This window comes from Schistocerca nitens, chromosome 2 (assembly GCF_023898315.1).
Source record: "Schistocerca nitens isolate TAMUIC-IGC-003100 chromosome 2, iqSchNite1.1, whole genome shotgun sequence".
Classification (NCBI taxonomy): domain Eukaryota; kingdom Metazoa; phylum Arthropoda; class Insecta; order Orthoptera; family Acrididae; genus Schistocerca; species Schistocerca nitens.
Window position 1 is genome coordinate 587601806 of NC_064615.1, and position 26561 is coordinate 587628366.

A 26561-nucleotide genomic window follows, 5' to 3' on the forward strand; every position below is an offset into this window, starting at 1 on the left:
CAAGATAATGCAAGACGGCATGTTGCCCGTGCTGCCATGATTTATCCCAACTCTGAATGTGGTGGACTTAACCCCTGGTGAGCACGTTTTCCAAGCATTTGCTCGTGGTTTACCGAGAGACGGCTGCACCACCATTCGCCCGTCACTGGGATTATTTAATTGTGGCATAGAGTTGAAATTGATTGCAGTGGCATATCCATTTACAGGATGTAATGTATATAATTGTAGTTACTTTTACAGCGGTATCTTAATATGTATACACGTCAATGTGTTGATTGTTTTTTTCTCTGCAATAAACAAGCTTCTCACTAAAATGCCACAAACTCTACGGTCTGGATGTTTTCTGCATGGTCGTACCTGCATCACTAACTACACTACACCTGTCGGTATAGTCTAGCCGTTTTGCGTCCACGCGTCCGCACTTCTACACTTGACTTGCTGCCCAGGAGAAAAAGGCTTGCTCTTTCCACACAACTTGGATGTACTAACAACCTAAACACATATGACTTACAATAGATATAATTATTAGTCTGCAAATAACGTAAATACTGATGTAATACTGTCCAGTACGCTGTCCTTAATCACCAACAGAAATATCTGAACTTGTACCCGTTACACCCTGTATGTCACCTATGGAGAGTTGGGCTCAATGACAAGCACGTTAGAGTCGTAGCTGCCAGAGGTAGCCGCTCTGTGTTCTAAACATGCATCCTGTGCACGCCCAAAACACCTAAAAATTTAATCATATGTTGAATCTGCTATAGTGAATATACACAAAAAGTATAAAAGGCAACCCCAATGGGACTATTTAAATGATTGATTGTGTAGGCAAAAGTTAGTGTACTAACAACATTTATTTTTCCAAAAACAGACGTAAATTATGTTAAACAAGCTACTGATTGAATACTGTAAACAACTAACAGGTGATTTAAGACTACACTGGACAAGGATCCTTGGTGGCAGAGACAGTTTAACTAGTGGAGTGAGTCAAGTACTCTGACCCTAAAAATGTGGGTAACGCAATCTGAACTGATCTGACGCTGGGCAGACTTTGATTGATCAAATCTACTGAATTTTCTCTACATACATGCAGCTGAGAGCAAGTGGCGATTAAGATCTGTATGCCCTGACAATTCCAGAGTGGCAATATGTTACCCTGTTTGCTTCATGCGGCAATGTAACTTGCAGCTGGCGAGACGTGTGCAGGGGGTGAGACGTGGAGGCGGTACCTTTGAATCGATCGTGGCCATGAAAGAAATGCAAAAATCTCTTGGTCTAGCGATCAGGCAGACAGATCGCAATTTACTCTCTACCAGAGCCCTGAAATCATGGTAGATTTCAGCGTGTGACACACCTGTTCGTTGGTGATACCAAGGATCAATTTGGCTCACTTATATGACACAGCACACAAGGATACCAAATGTCAAGACTGGTAAACTAAAAACTAATAAATTTGCCCTCAGCAAACGAGTAGTCTGAGACGTTTGAAGTCACACTGTCGGTACAGAAAGAACTTCACCACAGGCTTCTCAGTCTAAACTACTCACAGGTGAAGTCAGTCTCAGGACAAGTGGCTCAAATGGCTCTGAGCACTATGGGACTCAACTGCTGAGGTCATTAGTCCCCTAGAACTTAGAACTAGTTAAACCTAACTAACCTAAGGACATCACAAACATCCATGCCCGAGGCAGGATTCGAACCTGCGACCGTAGCGGTCTTGCGGTTCCAGACTGCAGCGCCTTTAACTGCACCGCCACCTCGGCCGGCTCAGGACAAGTCCCAACTACCAACCACACATGCCAGAGCTTCGACCAGAAGTGCTTACCAGACCCAAGTCCCGCACCCGAGTGCTTCGCACCTCTCTAGAAGAAAATTCCGTTTTCCCACAAAGTGCATGAATGACACCGCCTTCACCCCATCTTGGAGCCAGTCATAGAGCTCTAGAGGCGCTAAATCTCCCCTCCCATACGACAGCACAAACTCATCTCGAACCAGGGCAAGAGTTAAGAAACCTGCATGTCTGAAGAAAAAGAAACTGCCAATTACTGGCTATTTTAAGTTTTCACAGAGGTGGAAGATGATTTTTTCCGAAGTCGTGTCTTTTCCCACAGCAACAAGTGAACAGGTCTATCTAAATCGCCTGTGCCTTGGAGCTTGTTAGTCCTACCTATGAGGTGTAATAAATATTCTATCTCCAAACGTTTCTCAGCCGCAGGATTTTTTTATACAACCGAGGCAGCCAGGGGAAGTGGTTCACTGGCCTATTTGCACTATTGGCGAACATGAAAATTTTGAATTTTTATTACGTGTGGCTCTGCAAACAATGCCCAGTTTATGATTCCACTGTGTAGACACATTCCTCTAGACTGTCACCCCAGCCCAGGCTTCTGCTGGCGCCATGGTAGGTAGCGTGGCATTGTCCTGCTGGAGTCCTTTCTTGACAAGGGGCTGCTCTGTCTGCCCTGTATGGCTGTGGGTCTATCCCACATGATTTACATAGGGATGGGCTCGGCACCAATTGCTTTCAACTCCCAACAAGCCATTTCTATGAGCTAAGAACCATAAAAATACCTCATGCTTTTAGCGCTCTACCAGGCTCCATCAACTTCTGCTCAGGCTGTTAACTTTATAGAGTCTCGCTCAAGGTGTGTCAGGTTGTAATGAAATATTTAATAATTTTCTGTATGCACAAAATAGGTGAGAGAGTAACTTGTCCTCTATCAAGTAAAAGTTTGGTGTTTTCTGTCATGGTGTTGCAATTTCAGTGACCAGTGGTGTAAATTCAAATGTTCTGACTGAAAGTGAGTTTTGTCCACTTACTGTAATATTGCCTGATGATGTGAATCCAAGAGAATGTGCATCGTTAAGTCGAACAGCCTTTTTTATCAAATAAGGTGCAATCATACTTATGTCTCAACCAGATGATGACATAAAGGAACGACAGAGCACATTATGAATGCAAGATGAACATTCTCTAGCTGGAAAAGAGTTGGCGTTGATATGAATCAAACTTAGTGGTTGTGCTGGAATATACTACTCTGTAAGGAACTCTAGGAGAAGTTTCAGCTGCTTTTAGCCAAGTCAGCAGACACCGACAATACATGCTGAACTACCAACACTGCCCACTTAACTAAACAGTGAGACGGCAGATGTTTGCCATTAGAACTGGGCTACTCGTATTGTGTGCATGCTCACATGTCACCGTGCCGCCTACCTGTTTGGCAGAAGTCATCTCGTGGCGCCAGTATAGTTTTTCACACGTTAACTTTACTTATGGAATAGTTTTGTTTATGCAGATTTAAAAAGTAGTCGTATTCCATTCAAACAGGTAAACTGATATGCTGTGCCATAAAAATATTCTTTGTTTTGGACATTTTATCGTTAACGGAAAATCATCCGTAGCTTCTGAAGTTTTGTTAGCTGTCTTATTTCATTTCCAACAGTTAAAGAAATGCGTAGCTGAAGGAACATATGGAAAAGCATACCCAGAACATGAGCTAGTGGGGGTAACATACGTTAGTTTCGCAAGCAATGTCTAAACGGTTGGAGGTTTCATCCCTCAGCTAGTCAATATCTATTTCATGTTCTTTTTTTAAACTGATAATATATTCATATGTCTGTGTCTGGCGGGGCAGGATTTGGGTTCAGTTTGCAAAGTTTTTTCGCTCTGGAGAAGGAGGGGAGGAGGTGGTGCTTGGGGTAGGCCCTTGAAATTTGCCGTTTTGCTTGAGGATAATGCACATGGTGAAGGGAAATAACAATCTTACTTCAATACATTTCTGCTACTTAACTGTTTCTGTGCTCTGGCAAAGAAGAACTAAGGGATAATAATTGTGTACTGCTGAACTAACTATGCTCACATAGAAAGAAAATTTAACTGAAAACTTGTGTTCAGCGAATGAATTGTAGCTGAGTAGAGTTGTGATATTACAGCTGTGTTACATTTATATTTTTCAGTTATGCCACAGTCACATTTTAGTGATCGAATCTATCTTTGCATAACTGTTACAGTAACCTATAACATCACTACATGTGGAATTAAATCTACTTATTTCTCTAAAAAATAACAGGCATTTCTTGCTATGTGGAGATATTTACGCATACATCTTCATGTACATTCATACTCTGCAAACCACTATGAAGCCCTTGCAGAGGTACTTGCCACTCTTAGGACACTGGAGTCGCATTCAGGAGGACGACGGTTCAACCCCGCGTCCAGCCATCCTGATTTAGATTTTCCGTGATTTCCCTAAATCACTTCAGGCAAATGCCGGGATGGTTCCTTTGAAAGGGCACGGCCGACTTCCTTCCCGTCCTTCCCTAATCCGATGAGGCCGATGACCTCGCTGTTTGGTCTCTTCCCCCAAACAACCCAACCCAACCCTAACTTGCCACTCTACAATTCTTAGGCCTTTTTTCCCATTCGGTTCATGTAGGGAGTCCGGTGAGAATGATTCCATAAACGTTTCGTGCATGCCTCAATTAGTCTAGTGTTATCTTTATAGTCCGTAAGAGTGCGTAAATGAGCAATACGTAGGTGATTGGAGTTTTGTCCCACATTCATCCCTTGAAGTTTTTTCTTGAAACTTACTACGTGGGTTTTCATTGGGACATGTTAGGGACGCGTGAATCGCTGAATGGGTGTCTAATTGAAAGACTTACATCAGGCCGTTCAACCACAAGAAATCAAAATCACCTTTATGTACCAGCTAGTCTGCGTCTATCGTCAGGCTTTTATCAGTTTACTTCTTTCAACATCTCCGTGACACTCTTCCACGCGTTAAGCAAACCTGCGGCCGTGTAAAACAACTTATTAGAATTCTGGCAGCGGCAGGTAATGGAAAATAAGAGCGATTAGGTTTATGTGTACTTACAGTCAATCCATAAAAGAGATCTGTTTAAAAGCCGGAAAAACAACATTCCCAACGTTCTCATCAAGGCATTTAAAATTTCTAACACGAAAATGTGCCAACGTCCATAAATAAAAAATTGGGCTACTGCCACCCTGAAGCCTAGAAAAGAACACGGTGAAAACGTAAGAAGCAGGAACGTAATGGATATTGAATTAATAATTTGTAAAGACGTTCTGCGAAAGAACCATTTATGAGAAGTGATAGAGAAAAAAGTTTTAGAATAATGTCACATTTTACCTCCATTGTGTAGTCAGCCTGGATATAATGCATTGCTGTGGCCGCAATTAAAGTAACAGTAAGCCGCAGCGTGGCCCACGGGGTAAGTCTCGCATACGTTGTGTTGCAAACAAGTTGTAACTCGTTACCCCGATTGAAATGTTGGGGGTTTGCCGTACATTTTTATAAACAGACTATAATAATAAGAACCAATACATTCGTTTATTGAGTCGCTTATGTCAAAATTACTTGTTATTTACTTAATTTCGTAACATTTTCAGCTACTATCAGATCTCGTATATAGGGCATTAATACTTGAATGATATTCCTCCATTCTTACCAAATTGGAAATATTGTATGTGTAAATATCTTTATAAAAAATTTATGTCTTTAAATAATTATTAATTCTAAAGGGCATGACATTGGGTATTAATGCCCTATAGGATCTTTGATAGTATCCGAAAATGTTTCGAAACTGTAACAGTAATTTTGACATAAGCGACTCAGACAGAATGTCGTGCTTCTGATTATTGTAGTTTGGTTTTAAAAATGAACAGCCAACCCTCAACATTTCAGTCTGGGTACCTTATTACTTTTTGTCTGCGACATTGCACATGCACAGCTTTCCCTGTAGACCACGCTACAGCTCATAGTTTAATACTGGCAACAGCAACGCTTCTTCTCCAGGCTGTGTACATTGAAGGTAAAATGTGACATTCTAAAATATATGAACTGTATTTGCAGCTGCAAATATGGACAGCCATCAGACGTATAGTGGAATTACGATAATGGAAAATTATGCCGGACCGGAAGTCAAACCCGGATTTCCCGCTTATTGCGAACGGTCGCATTACCAATAAGCCCAGTTCCCATAGCAGCGTGGCGGCGTGGAACGCGGCAACGCCAGTGGCAAGCGTTTTCGGATTTGGCTTTCCCATCTGGAAATTGATTGAGTATACTGACAAGAGGGAGATTGAGTTAATAATTAAATCACTAAAGACCAAGAACTCTCATGGATATGACGGGGTATCTAGCAGAATACTGAAGTATTGTTCTGTGTATGTTAGCCCAATACTTAGCCATATCTGTAACTTTTCCTTTAGTAGTGGTCGGTTTCCTGACCGATTAAAGTACTCGGTAGTGAAGCCACTTTATAAAAAGGGAGACAGGGATAATGTTGACAATTATAGACCTATTTCTATGCCATCGGTGTTTGCTAAAGTTATCGAGAGGGTTGTATATACAAGGTTACTGCAGCATTTAAATTCACATAATTTGCTGTCAAATGTACAGTTTGGTTTTAGAAATGGCTTAACAACTGAAAATGCTATAGTCTGTTTTCTCTGTGAGGTTTTGGACGGATTAAATAAAAGGTTGCGAACGTTAGGTGTTTTCTTTGATTTAACGAAGGCTTTTGACTGTGTTGACCACAAAATATTACTGCAGAAGTTGGAACATTATGGAGTAAGGGGAGTAGCTTACAATTGGTTCGCCTCCTACTTTAAGAACAGAAAGCAGAAGGTAATCCTCCGCAATATTGAGAGTGGTAATGATGTTCAGTCCCAATGGGGCATTCCCCAAGGGTCGGTGCTGGGGCCACTGCTGTTTCTTATTTATATAAATGATATGCCTTCTAGTATTACAGGTGATTCAAAAATAATTCTGTTTGCTGATGACACCACCTTGGTAGTGATGGATCTTGTGTGTAATATTGAAACATTATCAAATAATGTAGTTCATGATATAAGTTCGTGGCTTGTGGAAAATAATTTGATGCTAAATCACAGTAAGACTCAGTTTTTACAGTTTCTAACTCACAATTCAACAAGAACTGACATTTTAATCAGACAGAATGGGCATGTTATAAGCGAGACGGAACAGTTCAAGTTCCTAGGCGTACGGATAGATAGTAAGCTGTTGTGGAAAGCCCATGTTCAGGATCTTGTTCAGAAACTAAATGCCGCTTTATTTACCATTAGAACAGTATCTGAAATAAGTGACATTTCAACACGAAAAGTAGTATACTTGGCATATTTTCATACGCTTATGTCATATGGTATTATTTTTTGGGGTAATTCTTCTGATTAAAAAACGGTATTTTTGGCTCAAAAACGGGCTGTCCGAGCTATGTATGGTGTAAGTTCGAAAACCTCTTGTCGACCCCTATTCAATAGTCTGGGAATTTTGACATTGCCCTCACAGTATGTATTTTCTTTAATGTCGTTTGTTGTTAGCAATATTAGCTTATTCCCAAGAGTTAGCAGCTTTCACTCAGTTAATACTAGGCAGAAATCAAATCTGCATGTGGAATGCACTTCCTTGACTCTTGTGCAGAAAGGAGTGTAGTATTCTGCTGCATCCATTTTCAATAAGCTACCACAAGAACTTAAAAACCTTAGCGGTAGCCCAAACACTTTTAAGTCTAAACTGAAGAGTTTCCTCATGGCTCACTCCTTCTATTCTGTCGAGGAGCTCCTGGAAGAGCTAAAAAATTAAGCAAATTCCAGTGTTACATTCTTGATTTTCTTTATTTAAACTAACGACTTGTCGCCTGAATATGTTTCTTATATTTCATTTTATCTGTTTCTACAATCGTGTTATAATTTCATGTATTGACTCGTTCCATGACCATGGAGACTTCTACTAAATGTGGTCCCACGGAACAATAAATAAATAAATAAAAAATAAATAAATAAATAAATGGCAGACGCTAGCGGTAGCCAATTGACGGCTCGCCGCCGAGGTATGGGGCGGGACCAATTGACAGGCGCGGTGCATTTGATTGTACCCTGAATCTGTCCGAAATAAACACGAAGCTGGGTGAAGTCATTCCATTTTTTCAATTTTCTTCACGATATAATCTTATATTTTATTACTCATGGTTTCTTATATCAAATTTGATGAATTACTGTTGATAATTGCTCCCTATTTCGGTATGTAATGGATAACATTTAGAAAACCGATCGCCCAGAACAAAAACTTGCTGTGACTCACAACAGCATCTAGTACTGCAGTTTGCAGCACCTAAATACAGTTTTCAATAATGGTAGTACGTTACCTTTTATGTGGTAGGCCTTTATTTGTAACTAAATATGTCTGACAGTTGATCCTCAGTATTTGCTATATATTGAGATCATGCGTTTTAACCACACTGTAACTGTTAGGTATTGAGACAATCAACGAAATAGTATCACAATACTCAATTCCATCACTAAACTACCAAACATTATCATAACTAAGATAGTAGTTTACTGTAATATAATCCCAGATTCCTCACTTTTTACAGCTTCTGGAAACTTTGTAAATAGGTTATCGTGAGACGTTTGGCATTTACCTTCAAGCGTCTGCTAGATCAGGTTTTTCCCCGTCGCTTTCCTGTGGGGAAAAAAGAAAAAAAAACTGTGGCCACTCACTATGTCCTTATTTGTGTAGGTTCAGTATCCTCCGTTAGTTCTACTCTGGTAAGGGTGCCATTCAGTTGAACAGTTGAGAAATATTATGGGATTATTTGTACAAAACTTTGGCAGCTATACAAAAGCCTGCAGCAGCATATCTGTCACGCCGTCGAAGACCATTACACTTGTGAATTACACAATTACGATGTGACACACACACACACACACACACTACACACACACACACACACACTACACACACACACACGGTATCGTCGGGGCCACACTGAAGGAAAAATGCTATCCATGGAAGCCGCACGAATAGCAAGCGCGTATCATCAGGCTGACAATTGGTTATCCAGCCAACACCTTCAAGTTTCAATGTTCAGTTGAGTCTTAGCAGGGTGAAAACTGAAAGTCACTTCCCTTATATTATCTGAGATAGCATTCCCTTGTTAATAATGTTTTTGAAATCAGTATTTGTGCAACATTCAATTGGATTACATTGAAAATTGTAAGCACAGGGCGAGGCAAGAATGCTCGAAAATGTGCAGGAAGCTTATTTAATTAATGGTGGAAACCGGGTTACTCGGTGTTTTCCTACTTAAAGTTCTTATAAATTATTCTCGAATATCATTACAAGATTTCCCCTCAGTCGAGATTTTTGTAAGACTAATAGCATTGTTTAACTTTGTTAAAAAGAATACATCTGCTTGTCGTATACTTGCAACACATTTCGCAACGATTCTTTACCGATCCGTACCATTTTTACTTTCGTGGTTGTCCTATATCAGTTGCCTCAAGTTGTAAGATAATGTTTCAAGTACACTTTTAATTTTACTGAACGTCAGATAACTGTCAACTGAAGATAACTGATTTTATGATCGGAACGATAAAGATGGTAGTACTTGGATGAACAAATGCGTTTCAAACACATACGATTAACTAGTGTCGCGACCTTAGTAGCAAGTTTCTTTAAGGTACGAGGGGCGTTTAATAAATAATATAACACATTTTTTCTGAATACAGGTTCGTTTTATTCAGGATTCCAATACAAAATATCACTTCCCACTCTTTCGGCTACAAAACAATATTGTTTCGACATAATCTCCATTCAGTGGGACGGCCTTACGCCATCTTGCGGGGAGGACCTTTAGGCCCGCATGGTGTCACTCTACTCGGCGAATACAGAGCCAACGTCTTGGTGCATCCACGTACTGCTTCCCGCGGAGAGCATTCTTCACTGGGCCAAACAGATGGAAGTCGGAAGGTTCGAGACACGGGCTGTAGGGTGAATTAGGAAGAACAGTCGAATGAAGTTTCGTGAGCTGCTGTCGGGTTCGCAGACTTGTGTGAAGCCTTACGTTGTCATACGAAACAAGAAGTTCGTTTGCATTCTTGTAATGACGAACACGCTGAAGTCGTTCCTTCAGTTTCCTGAAGGTAAGATTATACTCTCAGAGTTGATCGTTGCAACATGAGGGAGGACATCCAACAGAATAATCCGTTCATTCTCCCAGAAGACCGTTGACTTTACTGGTTGAGGGTGCAGCTTTGAAGTTTTTCTTCGGAGTAGACGTGGTGTGGTGCTACTGCGCGGATTACCGTTATGTTTCCCGTTCGCCGGCTGCGGTGGCCGTGCGGTTCTAGGCGCTCCAGTCCGGAGCCGCGCTGCTGCTACGGTCGCAGGTTCGAATCCTGCCTCGGGCATGGGTGTGTGTGATGTCCTTAGGTTAGTTAGGTTTAAGTAGTTCTAAGTTCTAGGGGACTAATGACCACAGCAGTTGAGTCCCATAGTGCTCAGAGCCATTTTTTTGTTTCCCGTTCGAATTGGCGAACCCAAGTTTCATCGACTGTGACGATGTTCGAGAAAAAATTGTCACGATCAGCCTCGTACCGCGCAAGTAGTGTCGCACAAATGGTCCTTTGTTGCCCTAGTGTCATCAGTTAGGCAGCGAGGAACCCAGCGGGCACACACTTTGAGTATCCGAACTGATGGTCGAACGTGTCAGCACTACCACCAGAGATATCCAGTTGAGCACCGAGGTGTTTGATTGTGATCCACAGATCACTTCAACGAGAGTGTCCGCACGTTCGAACATTGCAAGAGTCTCAAATGCGTGTTGCCGGCTGGCGCGCTGGAGATCGGTTAGACCTGCGCGCTTTGTTGCGATGATGACAGACGCCTTGCCCAACGACTCGCGTGCTTTTGTTCACTGACAGATCTCAGTAGGCATTTTGCAAGCGCCTACGAATATCTGCGATGCTCTGGTTTTCTGCGAAAAGAAACTCAGTGACAGCTCTGTGCTTGGAACACACATCCGTTACAGACACCATTTAGAAAGCTATGTATATATTCGTCATATATCGGTACTCCATGAAACTATAGGTGCTGAACTGGATATATTCCACGATGTCAGACAATGAGGTTATGGTTGCTGTGGTGTATCTGAAGAAATTGCAAAAAGGTAGGAAATTAAGGAGATGGAACATGGATGAATTGAAAGAACCAGAATTTGATGAAAGTTTCATTAGGCAACGAATCACCATAACAGGGGAAACGAACTCAATAGGAAACGAATGGGTAGCTTTAAGAGAGGAAACAGTGAATGCAGCAGGTAAAATGACCATGTCCGGCAGAAACCATTGATAACACAAGATTTTGTGAATTTAATTGATGAAACGAGAAAATTTAAAAATGCAGCAAATGATTAAGGTGAAAGGGAATGCAAAGGTCTAAAAAATGAGATTGATAGGAAGTGCAAAGTGGTTAAGGAGGAATGGCTGGACGATAAATATAAGGACTTAGAAGCAGATTTCACTAGGGCAAAGACAGATCCCGCCTACAGGAAAATTAAAGAGGTGTTTGGAGAAAAAAGAAACAGCTGTATGAATATCGCGAACTCAGATGGAAAACCAGTCCTAACCAAAGAAGGGAAATCTGAAAGGTGAAAGGAGTACATAGAGGCTCCGTACAAGGAGCAGTAGCAGGAAGAGGAGAAGATTAGTGTTTAATGTCCCGCCGACAACGATGTCATTAGTGACGGAACACAATATCAGATTAGGGAAGGATGGGAAAGGAAATCGGCCGTACCCTTTCAAAGGAACGAGCCCGGTAGTTGCGTGAAGCAGTTTAAGGAAAATCGCGGAAAACCTAAATCATGATGGAAGGACGCGGGTTTGAATCGTCGTCCTCCCGAATGCGAATCTAGTGTCCTCCATACTAGGGAGAAGAACTTGAAAGTAATATTACAGAAAGGGGAGAGGGCTTCAATGAGTATGAGATGAGAGATGTGATACTTCGAAAATAATTTGACAGAGCATTGAAAGACCTAAGTCGAAACAAGGCCCCAGGAGTAGACAACATTCCGTTAGGACTACTGATAGCCTTGGGAGATCCAGCTATGACAAAATTATTCTATTTGGCGTGAAGGGTATATGAGACAATCGAAATATTGTCAGACTTTAAGAAGAATGGAATAATTCTAATTCCAAAGAAAGTAGGTACTGACAGGTGTGAAAATTACCGAAGTACAGTAAGTCAGTACAGTAAGTTATGATTGCAAAATAGTAATACGAGTTCTTCACAGAATAATGGAAAAACTAGTAGAAGCCAATCTTGGGGAAGATCAATTTGGACCTCGAAGAAATGAAGGAACATGCGAAGCGATACTGACGCTACGACTTACAATAGAGGATAGGTTAAGGAAAGGCAAACCTACGTTTATAGCATTTGTAGACTTAGAGAAAACTTTTGAAAATGTTGACTGGAATACTCTCTTTGAAATTATAAAGGTAGCAGGGGTAAAATAAATGGAAGCGAAGGACTATTTACAACTTGTACAGAAACCATATGGCAGTTGTAAGGCCGAGGGGCATGAAAGGGAAGCAGTGGTTGAGATGAGAGAGAGACAGGGTTATACCCTACCTCCGTTGCTGTTCAATCTGTATACTCAGTAAGCAGTAAAGGAAAAAAATTGGAAGAATTAAAGCTCAGGGAGAAGAAGTAAAAATTATTTAGTTGTGCCGATGACACTGTAATTCTGTCAGAGACAGCAACGGACTTGGAAGAGCAGTTAAACGGAATGGACACTGTCTCGAAAGGAGGATATAAGATGAACATCTACAAAAGCAAGACAAGTATAATGTAATGTAGTCGAATTAAATTAAGTGATGCTGAGGTAAGTAGATTAGGAAATGAGACAAAGTGGTAGATGAGTTTTGGTATTTGGGCAGCAAAAATAGCTAATGATGGCCGAAGTAGAAAGGATATAAAAATAGACTGGCAACGGCAAAAGAAAGTCTTTCTGAAAAAGAGAAATTTGATAACATCGAACGTGGATTTAAACGCTAGAGACTCTTTTCAGAAAGTATTTGTCTGGAGTGCAGCCATGTATGGAAACACGAACCTTAAACTGTTTAGACAAGAAGGAAACAGAAGCTTTTGGAAATGTATTGCTACAGAAGAATTCTGAGGATTGTATTGGTAGATCACGTAACTAAAGAGGAGATACTGAATGGAACCGATGAGAAAATAAAGTTATTGCAAAATCTGACCAGAAGATGGGATAGGTTGGTAGGGCACATTCTGAGACATCACAGACTCACGAATTTAATATTGGATGAGTTTTGGAGAGAAGTGTGGGGGAATAAAAATCATAAAGGGAGACTAATATATGAATACAGTAAGCATATTCAGAAACATGTAGGACGAAGTAGTTATATAAGGATGATGAGGCGTACAGAGGATAGATTAGCATGGGGAGCAGCATCAAACCAGTCTCTGGACTACAGTTCATAACCAATACACTGCGGTCAGAGTCCACATCTGCTCTTGGCAATGCCTTGTAATTTAAAATCTTGTTCTGAAATCTCTGTCTTACCATCATATAATGAAATTGAAACCTTCCTGTGTCTCTAGGTCTCTTTCAGGTATACAACCTTCTTTCATGATTCTTAAATCAATTGTTTGCGACGATTAAGTTATGCTGTGTGCAAAATTCGCCCAGGTGGCTTCCTCTCTCATTCCGTTCTCCCAGTCCACATTTACCTACTATTTTTCCTTATCTGCCTTTTCCTACTATCGAATTCCATTCCCCGATCTCGATTAGATTCTTGTCATATTAAACCTACTCTTGTATTACCCCAATTTGATTTTGTATTTAAAAGCCTGTATTCATCTGACCAGAAGTCCTTCTCCTCCTGCCACCCAACTTTATTAATTCCTAATGTTTCTAACGTGAATCCATCCATTTCCCTTCTTAAATTTTCTAACTACCTGCGCGATTACGGGCTCTAACATTCCACACATTGATCCGTAGAACGCCAGCTTTGTTTCTCCTAATGTCGATATCCTCCTGGGTATTCGCCAGTCCGCGAGCTGAATTGGAGACTGTTTTAAAATGGTTCAAATGGCTCTGAGCACTATGGGACTTAACTTCTGAGGTCATAAGTCCCCTAGAACTTAGAACTACTTAAACCTAACTAACCTAAGGACATCACACACAGCCATGCCCGAGGCAGGATTCGAACCTGCGACCGTAGCGGTCGCGCGGTTCCAGACTGTAGCGACTAGAACCGCTTGGCCACCTCGACCGGCAGACTGTTTTACCACCGCAATAATTTTACTCAGTATAATGCGGTCACCGTTTAACCATCCAGTAGAGCTGCATTCACTCGGGAAAAACTACGGCTGTAGTGTCCCCTTGCTTTCAGCCGTTCACAGTACCAGCACAGTAAGGCCGTATTGGTTGATGTTACAATGCCAGATCAGTCAATCATCCAGACTGTTGCAGTTGCAACCATTGAAGAGGTTGCTGCCCCCCTTCAGGAACCACACGTTCGTTTGGTCTCTCAACAGACAACAGACACTCTTCTGTTGTGGCTGAACCTACAGTAAGGCTCTCTGTATCACTGTGGCTTCAAGCCATCCCACCGATGGCAAGGGTCCTACGATAAATTCCGCATTTCCTCAACGGAAACTGGCCGGGAAAAAAAAGTGTTGCATTACTTACTGAGTGCCTTTGTAATATCTTTTGAAAGGCAACTTTTCTGATTTCAGTATTAAATACAGCGCCAATTAAATTGTTATTTCTGTCTTGATGATAAGGATGTTATATTTTTCTAACATACTGTGCGTCTAATAATGAATAGAATCATACGCCTTATTACGTAGACACCAAAAAGCACAGCAATACACTCCTAACACTTCATTTAAAAAAGCATTTTTACCTCTCCAAAGAAGCTCCCTCTTTCTCACTCTCTCCAGCTTTCATGCTGTTTCATCAGCATCATTAGTAACGCAAATACGATGTACGTCAACGAAGTACAATTACCTTTAATGCTATAGAGAGAATTCAACGAGACTTCAAATAAATTTTGAGTACCTTGTAAAGTTCCCTAAAGTGGGCTCAAGATATCATCAACCCTGACGTATTTCTTTAAGGATGCCATCAGAGACATCCAAACTGCAAGAGAGGTGGATCCTGAGCGATTATGCCGACGTGACCCTCCTGCCACTCCCAAAACATCCTAAAATTTTCACAAACTCACGTAGATGGTAATCTGAGGACGTTATCTTAATTCAACTCGCCGGGAAAACAAATAGGTCATTTACGCGTTCGGACAAAAAATCTGGTACCCCCAAGTGACTTCACGCTAATACCTTTTCTCACCTTCCATGTCTAGCGTAAATCAATCATTGGCGATTTGATCCTGCTGAGTTAACAAGTTGCGGGAATCCCGACTTCTGTATTTAGCCGCATTTTCTATGGTATCAAGATCGGCTGATTTAGAGGTGTCGTCGATGAGTGACGGGATGCTCGAGCGCTCGTCAGTCCAGGAATGCATGCCTGCAGCCCAGACAAAGCTGTTATCCTCTTGGAAGAAAGGAGTGCTCATCGAAGAGAAGAAACGGCATCATTTGGTCGCCGACAAGGTTGAAATAAACATCATGGTTCATGTTCACTGTTAGATGAATGAGTGGATACAAGCCACGGTACGAGAAAAGTTCCAAAACCTCACAGAAGTACCTCTGATGTGAACTGCATTCTTCACACACTGCGAATTAAGCTCGTCATCATACCATCGGTGCGCTTGAGCCTTGCATAATTTGAAAAGAGGCTAAATCTCGACTCGTCGGACCACACTACACATTTTCAGACAGCTACTGTCAGATGTCTGTGTTATTTGGCCCAATGAAGAAGTGGAGCTCCCTGTACCGCTCCGCTGCAAGCATTTTTTAAAAATTTTTTATATTTTTTTAGTTGTTATTTATTTATATATATATTTATTTATTTTGCGAGGTACCGACTCCAAGTATTCACTGAATACAGTTCTTTTCGAGGTGTTTCGCTCGGGAAGTCGTTGAGATAGACATACACTTAAGGAAAGCAGCACCTCCTATGAGATTGAAACCATTTGCCGTTGACGAAGCATGAGTCTCATTTCCGGTCGGTTAAGACCTTCTTGCGACCACTGTTTTCGCTGTTTTACGTGGCTGTGACTTCTACAGCATACCCTGTAGAGACGTTGGACACTCCAAATTGCTACAGCAACAAATCGCGCAACTTTATTCAGGTTGTGGTCGTAGGCACATGCAAACTCGATAGCTCCCTTCTACCATTCTATCACGTCTCCATGTCGGCCAGTCTTACTGCTCTGATACCGATTATCATACTGGCAAATATTACAGACCAACAGCGTATCGTAGCGATGGACGGTCAGGGGACTACCAGGTACCATCTACAGTGCTCTAAAATAACCAGTGTGTTCTCATAAGAAGGTGACTAACATTTTGTCCCGTGAGCATATTATGCTTACGTTGTTAAAACATTGTTCAAGGTATGTAATGTAAATAACGAAGGTAAATAACTTACGACAATACTTTTATTTATTTATTTATTTTGCATCACTTCTACGTTCATTCACATTTCGAGGATTACCTTATCGTCATCGTCAGCAGCAATTAATTGTCATGCCTGCTGTTAAGGTGGCGTTATGTAGCTCATACACGGTTTCTGATTGATCAGTAATTACGTAACGCTGCCCGAGATGGTGTCAACGTCTGCGCTGGTGGCGCCACCCCTCCCTTACCAGCATAAACGTTGCGACGAATGTCTCTGCTCCTTCTCTGCATCGAGAGTGCTCTTCCATGCACTCCTAAGATTATATCAGCTGTCGCGGTTGAAGTTCGTCTCGCACTTTTCTACAGCCTTTTCAATTACAGAATCCCATTATGTAGGACTCTGGAACAAAACTTTCATTTCATCAAACAGTATTTTATATGTGTTTGTGAGGCTGTGCTCAACAGCGGCAGATTTCTCCAGTTCTCGATTTTTAATAATTCTTGATGTTCTGCACAGCGGTCAGAAATGGCGCGGATGGTCTGACCGATGTAACTGATTCTGCACTCACATGGGATTTATGATGTTGTAAATCCCAGGGATCCTGAGGATGAGACTGTCTATAACAGGGCGTAGGATCTCCTTCATCTTCTTGGAAAGTCAGAAAATAGGGTCTTAGACCTCATCTTCCCAGGATTCTGCCTATTTTCCTGGATGGAGTGCCGCAGAAAGGAAGGAATGTAGTCGGTGGCTCATCACGTGAATGTTAAACGTTTGCACGTTTCCCTTTCTTGGAGAACGCTTGCTTCATATCACGTGAACCATAACCGTTCTTTCGGAAACCGTACTTCAGATGGTTAATTTCGGAATCCAAGTGATCTTCGCGAGAAACAGTTTTTTCTCTGTCTACGAATGTATCTACAATTGCTCTCTTCTGGCCTGGATGGTGAAAATTCTGGGCCCTAAGACATAAATCAGTGTGTATTGACTTGCGGTACACTGAGTGGCCGAGGCATCCATCCGGCTTTCGTTGTACCAAAACATCTAAAAATAGTAGCATTCCTTCTTTCTCAGTCTCGACAATGAACTGGATGTTTGGATGCGACGCCGTGTGTCTAGACCATAAACATGTAGTCAACATAACGATAAAATGAAGATGGACGAAATGGAGCAAAATTCAATGCACGCTTCTCTGAATGGTTATAAAAACGTTGGCCACTGTTGGAGACAACGGAGAACCCAAAGCCATTCCATCCGTCATTTCATAAAATTTACGGCCACAGAAGAAGTAGCTGGTGTTCATCGTTTTTGGAGAAAAATGCTCTGTCTATAGTTTCAATATGTCCTGCACAGGAGCGAGCGAGGTGGCGCATTGCTTAGCACACTGGACTTGCATTCAGCAGGACGATGGTTCAATCCCGCGTCCGGTCATCCTGATTTAGGTTTTCCGTCATTTCCCTAAATCGCTCCAGGCAAATGCTGGGATGGTTCCTTTGAAAGGGCGCGGCCGACTTCCTTCTCCGCCCTTCCCTAATCCTATGAGACCGGTGACCTCGCCGTTTGGTCTTTTCCCCCAAAGAACCCAAGCCAACCCCTCCTGCACAGGAACGTTTGTAAATAGTGAGAAAACATCAGGGCTGACAAAAATATCGTCTCGACAACTCAGCGTACCTCAAGCCGACGCACATGGATTTACGTTTTACCGTCCAAAGTTTTCATCATCCAGTCCAGAAGAGAGCAGTTGTAAACATATTGGTGCTAAGAGCAAAAACTGTTTCCGACGAGGACTCTTGGATACCGAAACTAATAGTCTGAATTACGTGTTCAGGAATATCGTCTACGGTTCACGTGATATGTAGTCAGCATTCTCCGAGAAAGGAAACGTGAAAATGTTGAACATTATCATGATTAGCCACTGACTGTATTCCTTCCTGTATACGACGATAGATCCATCAAAATGGACAGAAATCTGTAAAGGCGGAAGAGATTTGCTAAGAAGATAAAGGTAATGCTACGCCCTGTTAAGCACAATCTGATCCTCAGGATCTCTAGGATTTATAATATACCTTGTGAATGAGGAAGTAATTATATCATTCAGTCCATCCGTACCGTTTCCGATCGCTTTGCAGGACATTAACGGCATATTTAAAATCGAGAATTGGAGAAATCTGCAGGTGTGGGAGAAGAACTTCGACGATGACAGCAGATATAATCTCAGCGGTGCGTGGAAGCGAGTTCTCGGAGCAGAGGTCATCAGCTCGTGTTCTAGTGGCTAGCGTTGCTGCCTTTGGATCACGGGGACCCGGTTTCGATTCCCGGCCGGGTTGGGGATTTTCTGTGCCCGGGGACTGGGTGTTTGAGTTGTCCTCATCATTTCACCATCATCATCATTCGTGACAGTGGCTATATTGGACTGTGAAAAATAATGGATTGTGTAAAAATTGGGATTTTGTACGGGCGCTGTTAAGCGCCCCACAAACCAAACATCATCATCATCATCATCGATGCAGAGAAGAGGCAGAGATAATCGTCTCAGTGTTTACGCTACTACGGAAGCGGTGGCGCCACCGGTTCAGACATTGACACCATCTGCTACAGCATTACGTAAGTACCGACCACTCAGACGCCGTCTTTGGGCTGTACTTGTATATGGTTACTCAAGCGGCCGTTATGACAGTCAGTTGCTCCTGGCGAGGACGATGGAGATAATCGTCGAAAGCTCGAGGTCTTACCCTGAACTGACAGGGCAAGAAGTCCGTAAATGTTCTATATAACCATGCCGTCAGCAAAGATTTCGTTCTTATGTTAAATTTTCACAGTAATTTTCTGAAGTAAGGATTGTGTGCTATCAGGTCCATTTACAGAAATATCTATCGATCAGTAGTGACTAAGCCAGGCTTCCGGGCTGCGTTTATCGATTACCTCTCCCACCTCCTCCCCTCACACACACACAGACACACACACACACACACACACACACACACACACACACACACACTTGCTTCCCCCATAGTTACTATCGCTGGAAAGCGTCGATGGAGGAAAGGTCACCTTGTGGACAAGCGAAGTAGGCCGTAATCTGATAAACCTGGCAATTACTTTACTTCTGACGTGTGTAGGAGAACAACAGAATCACCATACGCCTGCGTGCACTCTTACGATGATTGATGTGACATCACTTAGTAAACGTGCCAGCTAAACCACAGAAATGAAAACGAATAAGGTGAAATAGTCTGGTTAGCTCACTATTGATCTATGACAAAACGAGAAACCTGTCTCCAGTAAACACTGTGTGTTAAGCCCAATTGCGCTGGCATTTCTTGAACGATTCCGCAACTTATACGTGCTGCTGCTATTCTATCCGCTCTCAGGAAGGTTCTGTAATTCATTACATCTCGTTCGCCAACGTGAATAGGTGGTGTATTTGAGTTATTCGTAAAAAAGTGACTAACATAGAAAACCTTATTATAAATTATCATCACGCATGTGAAAAAAGAAACTTAGGATTTCAACCGGACGAATGATGAAGATGGCTGTAGAAAAGGCTATTGCGTGACGGATTATTTTCGAGTCGTGAACGAATTTATAGAAAGAAACAGTGATTGGGGATTTGTGGATATCGAAAAATAACTTGTCTGTTTCAGTAAAATCTGTACGACCAACCCTCTAGAAAAAAGGCATCCATTCAAGTCGTGGTGGTGTATCGAAAATGTATACATTATAGGTAAATTCCATCGGGTTAGTTAGAAACTGAGAACTGAAATCAATCAGTCACGGAGCTTCCATGCAACAAAACGATTGTTAACGGTCCTAGACAAAGTCTCTTGATCCTTAAACACAGGAAATTATGAAGCAGGACACGTCAGTTGAACATAATTTACTTCGGCAACCTTCGCTTTACTTATGATATTGGTTTTCTGAAATTACAAAAATTACTCCGAAAACTTAAGATTTTTCCAAATGTGAAAAAACACTTGAAGGTACAACGTTGTTAGGTACCCAGGGAGAAATATTCTATTCAAATTTAAAAGCGTTGCAATAGAGGAAATCTTCTCAGCACTATATTTAATCGTATACCTGTTACAACAAACCAATAAGCAGTTAGCGAATTAAAGTGAAGTATTATCAAAACCACAGTTAAAAGTTAAATGCATTTTGAAGCTAAAGTTATTGGAAACTAACACAAATTTCCATTTTCAAGATAGGTAAAATTGTTAAGGCATAAAGGAATCCGAGTCCGTTTGAAATTATCACTTGTTCTGTGGTAACAGACCTACATCTGTTTCAAGGTACAAGGTGGTTCACGACCGATGAAGTATTGCTTAACTATCTACGTTTTATAGAAATCGTACGAAATGGCGAAAACTGCTTATGGTGGTCTCTCGTGCGCATTCCTTCGTATGATTCTAAAATCAGTAACTAGAACGAAGTACCGACCGAAAAACATTCGTGTTCCTAGGTATGACCCTCTTCTCGACACTGAAGGCCTCTGCGCGGGCCACGAGTTGTCTTGATGAGGTGACAGGGAAAGAAACTGGCGTAGACATGGAAGATATAAAGGAGATTAGAATCAGAGTTTAATAGAGCTTTGGAAGACCTGGGATCAAATAAGGCAGAAGGGATATATGACATTCCTTTGGAATTTCTCAAATCAGTAGGAGCAGTGGCAATCAAACTATATTCATCTTGGGTTGCAGAATGTATGAATCTGGAGACATATCGTCAGACTTCGGAAAAATATCATCCTCAAATCCTGAAGATCGAAAATGCGAGAAATATTGCATAATAATTTTAACAGCTTATGTAATCAAGTATCTGGCCATAATAACGTACAGAAGAATAGAAAACTGAATTGAGGATTTGTTAGATGGCCGTCAACTTGGCTTTCGGGAGATAACGGCACTCTATAGACAGTTCTGACATTGCTACTGATAGTGGAAGCTATTTACTTTTACTTTACTTTACATGTGGCAAGGGCCTTATCGACCATACGCCTATTCTATGAGCCTCTTCCACTTGTGCCTGTCCAATGCAATATTTAAGAAAAATCAAGGCTTCTTCAGAGTATCTGTCGACCTGGGTAAAGCGTTCGACAATGTAAAATAACGCAACATGTTTGAAATTCTGAGAAAAATACGGGAAAGCTATAAGGAAAGACGGGTGATACACAATCTGTAGAAGAACCAAGAAAAAATTGTTCGAGTTAAAAATTGTGTAAAGTAGGGATGCAGTCTTTCACCGCTACCCCGCAATTTATGCATCGAAGAAACAATGAAAAACTGAGACAGTTTCAAAAATGGGATTAAAATTCAAGATGAAAGGTTGTTTACGATAGGAATTGCAGATAATATTGTTATTGTCAGCGAAAGTGAAAAAGAATTACAGGGTCTATTGAATGGAACGAACTGTCTAGTAAGTACGAAATACGGACTGAGAATAAATCGTAAAAAGATGAAAGTAATGGGAAGTAGTCGAAAGGAAATTAGCGCTAAACTTAACATCACAATTGGTGACCACGAAGTATACGAAGAAATACTACTATCTTGGAAGTAAAATAACATGATGAACGAAGCAAATAGAACATACAAAGCGAACTATCACAAGCATAAGAGTGAATTCCTGAACTAAAGGGAGCAGTAGAGAGTAAAAAATACAGGGGAAGACAGAGATTGGAATGTGTCCAACAAATAATTGAGGACATTAGGAGTAGGTGCCACTCTTGAGATGAACAGGTTGGCGCTAGAGAGAAACTCGTGGTGAGCCGCATGAAATAGGTCAGTAGACTGATGACTCAAGCAGCAGGAGAGAAACGAAAATAATAAGAGGATCAGAAAACAGGATGGAATGAAATGCATAGCTCTGACTGTAGTGAAAATTAAATGGATGTGGACAAACATGTTGTCGGGCAAATGAATGTTAGGTATTTCAAGCGTTTTTCTTGTTTCTAACAGATAAGAAAAAATTGTGAAAAGGACACAATAGAAGGTTGGCAGATTACATTACAAAATTTACAGGCGCAACATGGATATATGCTTAGGTGCACACCGTAATGCATAGAGAAGTCTTACGAATTCCTTTATCTGACATGAATGTCGATTGGTTGATGATGGTGAACACTTGTTATAAATCTGGAATCCGTACACAAGTGTCTGAACTATCTTTCGTCGCTGGCAGAAGAGTTACATGCTCGAGTAAACCACTGGGTCTCCGAATTCCGCGAAGAAAAAGAGGATAAGCCGTTGCGTGAAATGGAAGAAAAATATTCTGTCTTTCCAAGAATGAGGCCCATGTTCTGTAGTCCAGGGAAAATTGTCACTCTGTTCTGTTTTAGCTGCAAGTAGCCTTTTCTTATCAATTGTCATGTAATAACAGAAACAGGAACTGCACAGTACTTGGTGTACTAGAGCGACTTTACAAACTAAACCGCAGCATAAAGACGTAGCGTCCTAAAATGCTGCAGTTTTTCGTGACAACGTGGGTAACGACTTTCGGAACTGGATGATCACTTAAAGGATTTGGATGAAACCAACGTGACTACTTGAACCAAGTTGACATCTCACTTTCAAGATAATAACTTTCCGTCGCACAAATCATTTTGCCATTTTTATTGGACTGCCCATAATATCGTCATACATTGTTCTGCATGGTTAGTGTCAGAATTACCAATATATTTTATTATCTAAGTATAAAAGTAAATAAATTGGCACCTGTGAAGGTTTGATACTGCCAACTGGAAATGAAGTATTAAATGAATAGTTACAACCAAGCACAATGTTCAAATCTGTGTAAATTCCTAAGGGACCGAACTTGCTGAGGTCATCGGTCCCCAGACTTACACACTACTTAAACTAACTTATGGTAACAGCAAAACACACACACACATGCTTGAGAGAGGACTCGACCCTCTGGTGGAAGGGGTCAAGCAGTCCGTGACATGGTGTCTCAAGCCACGCGGCCACTCCGCGCAGCAACCAAGCACACTAAACGTGTAGCGCAAGGGTCAAGCTGCACAACACTGTGCTATAGAGTTTGTAAGATATGTAGCTTAATCGCCATAGACCCAGAGCATATTTATTTTTACCAAAAATATAGGAGGTAACTGTTGCTGTATTAAAACTTCAAGAGTGTACGATAGGCAACGGGCGTTGCACGCCAGCTTCCTTTCTATTGGAGTTCTCCTATGTGAATTTCTACCAACTGTTGTCGTGGCCTGACACGCTCTCGTTTTAGGTTAGAATCGCTCTCTGTAGCGTGATAATCGCTTTGCTCTTAAATATTTGGTTTGGAGCACATGATATGGAACTGTGTGACAAGAAAGTATTAATGAAAACAACTACTGTGCAGGCCTTTGTTGTTGATCAACTGATAAGCCCTCAAAATTCCAAGTTACGGATACTACACAGCATCATGCCGTGACACCCCCTGAATGTGTATGCGACTGCAGTCTTTCACGGCGTATTCTACTGATGGCTGATGAATTCTTCTCGGGTTATCAGTCGAGTGGTGCCGTCGTCTTGTCGCAACGTTTCGATAAGTTTCGTACCCATCATCTTCTGGCGAAGAAGAAATTCCTGAATGTGGTCTACGTATTTCTAAATATAAGGACGTGTTGCTGACTCCTGCACTCCACGGCGTGATTCACCCCTCTCTCTCAAACCAAATATCTCAGTCACTCTGTCGGATTACGACCCCTGAAGTCGGCGGATCGGAACACCGTATACTGAACTGTTTGCATACCGTTACTATGTAATAGCTTATTTTGCATCTACTACCTTGCTCTTTAGAGAAAATTGAAATTAAAGAGTTACAGGAGCAGAACTATAACAAAAGAAGTACTTCTTATTTTTAAGTAATAATAGAATACGTCAAATGCAGTTCCAGTGTTAATCAAATCTGACAACACATGCTGAATTTGCAATTAATATTATTACTGCATAATATCTGTAGCTTTCGAAACTGAAACTGAAACAGTCTAAATAACAGGTATTGGTTCACTGAAGAAAGAAGAATGCACTGTCAGGAAGTTTTCTTGAAAAGAGATTGTAGAATGCCTACATGTATACGATACAGGGTGAACATTAATAAAACCAACAAACTGCAGGGACGGATTCCTGGCTGGAAATGGAGGAAAACAGGTCCTATGGACGTGTGTCCGGAAATGCGTCGTTGCCACTTTAGACGATGCTGATGAATGGCAGTTCCTCTGACCACATGCCTTGTATTCCTTGTGTGTTGCATGCTGTGTGATTGACGAAGAGTACTGTAAGCAGCAGAATGGTCCGGTGTTCATGTCAGAAGCAAGCCGGGATGGTGTTTGTGTGTGGAAACAGTCGAGAGGCAGTATGGCTATACCAAAACAAGTACACCCACAGACACCGCCACATCACGCAACATTTCAAGCCCTTTTTGGGCGTTTGTGTGATCATGGGTCCTTTTAGATAGACGAACGTGCAGGGAGGTGCCGAACTATGCGTGCACCAGATTTGGAGGACCGGGTTCTACAGGGTATTGGGGCGAACTCTGGTACAAGCCACATGGTGTTCAAAAATGGTTCAAATGGCTCTGAGCACTATGGGACTAAACATCTGAGGTCATCAGTCCCCTAGAACTTAGAACTACTTAAACCTAACTAACCTAAGGACATCACACACATCCATGCCCGAGGCAGGATTCGAACCAGCGACCGTAGCGGTTGCGCGGTTCCAGACTGAAGCTCCTAGAACCGCTCGGCCACCTCGGTCGGCCCACATGGTGTAAGACAAAGTATGATTACGTGTACCCAGCATTACAACCGCTATTATCCTTATCACCTGCAATCCCTTGGAGGGTAGTTTAAATATATGATGTAACGCGGCTGCGATGAGGCTCTAAGTGTTCCAGGGTGATTTGTTGTCGTACGTACACTGTCCATTTCCGGACACATTTTTGTAGGACATTTTTGCCTCCTTTACAGATGCAGTTCGTATGTTTTCTTAATATTCATCCTGTATAATGAAAACCACAATGTGTGCAAAGTACTTCGCTAGATGTAAACATTGACCAGAAGACGCGACGCACATTACTTGTGTGGAAGTACGTAGTCCGTAGACCTAGAAAGTTCTAACAGCTAGCTAAATTATTATCTCTACCAATGAACGTGATGTCGTTTCACTTGATTTCGCCTTTAATGCTAATGGAATCATTAATTTTAATGGCCTTAAACAAACCGTTTAGGATAAAATAAGCTATTCAGCTACAAGTTGAGCGGCAGTGTAAACTATTTTCCCTGGCTCCTCACAGTCCCGAATTTACCTCATTGACAATATGTTTTTGAAGACGTTTTCAGAGTCAAAATATGCTTACAACAAAAATATTTTGTTCTTGAGTTGTTGCAACAGTTTCAGAAAACTCGAAGCTGTAAAATCAAGAGTATCAGCTAAGACAAATCATTATTAACAAATTTGTGCTTTAGTTTATATTTTAAATTCTGTGGTGGTGTCAAGCTAATTAAATGGTTTGAACACCGAATGCTGTTACATTAAGTACGAAACACCACTATGATGGGAGCGCAAATACATGATGAAGAGATAATTTTCAACAGTTCTCAAAATAGTTTTGGTAATAGCAATACCAATAGGATGCTAGACAATATCGAAGGATAAGTACTCTCTTATACGCACCAGATATCTGCTTTTACTAGTTTTCATACCATGATACACTTCTTGTCTTACATATCAATCAATAGTCATGCAGCTTAAGACTGTATGCCTGCTGTGTCTTGAACATTCGTTCGATTAGTACGAATTTGCGTATATTCCATGCTTGGACACAGAAACGGTGGTTTCAATAGAAACCATTAATCATATAGAAATAAAGTTTGTCTTCTGGATGCTGAACACTGCCGCTGTTATTAAAAAGCGAATGATGTGCATGGAAAGTGCAACCTGGTGGTTTACAGCTTTTAAAACATTGTAATTGGACACTATTAGCAAGTGAAAATTTCTAAAAGCATTGTAAATCAGTTGTCGCAGTTTCCATCCAAATCGTCAGCTATTTAATAAGAAAGGCGAATAGTTTTGCTGGAAGTGAATTCTTTGTCCACTCCGTGACTTTTCGTAGAATTTCTTCAAATGTTAATCCAACTTTTAATATTTTTCGTATCAGGCTCCAGGCCAACACATCTGTTCAAACCATATTGTTGTTTGAGGGAACAT

The 26561-nt window shown here is 41.4% G+C and overlaps 1 protein-coding gene across 1 annotated transcript in view; it reads right to left on the bottom strand.

Moving 5' to 3' along the window:
• The window catches only part of LOC126235170 (uncharacterized), a 73871-nt gene that overhangs the window by 24136 nt on the left and 23174 nt on the right, over positions 1-26561 (bottom strand). The gene's annotated exons all lie outside the window — the stretch shown is intronic.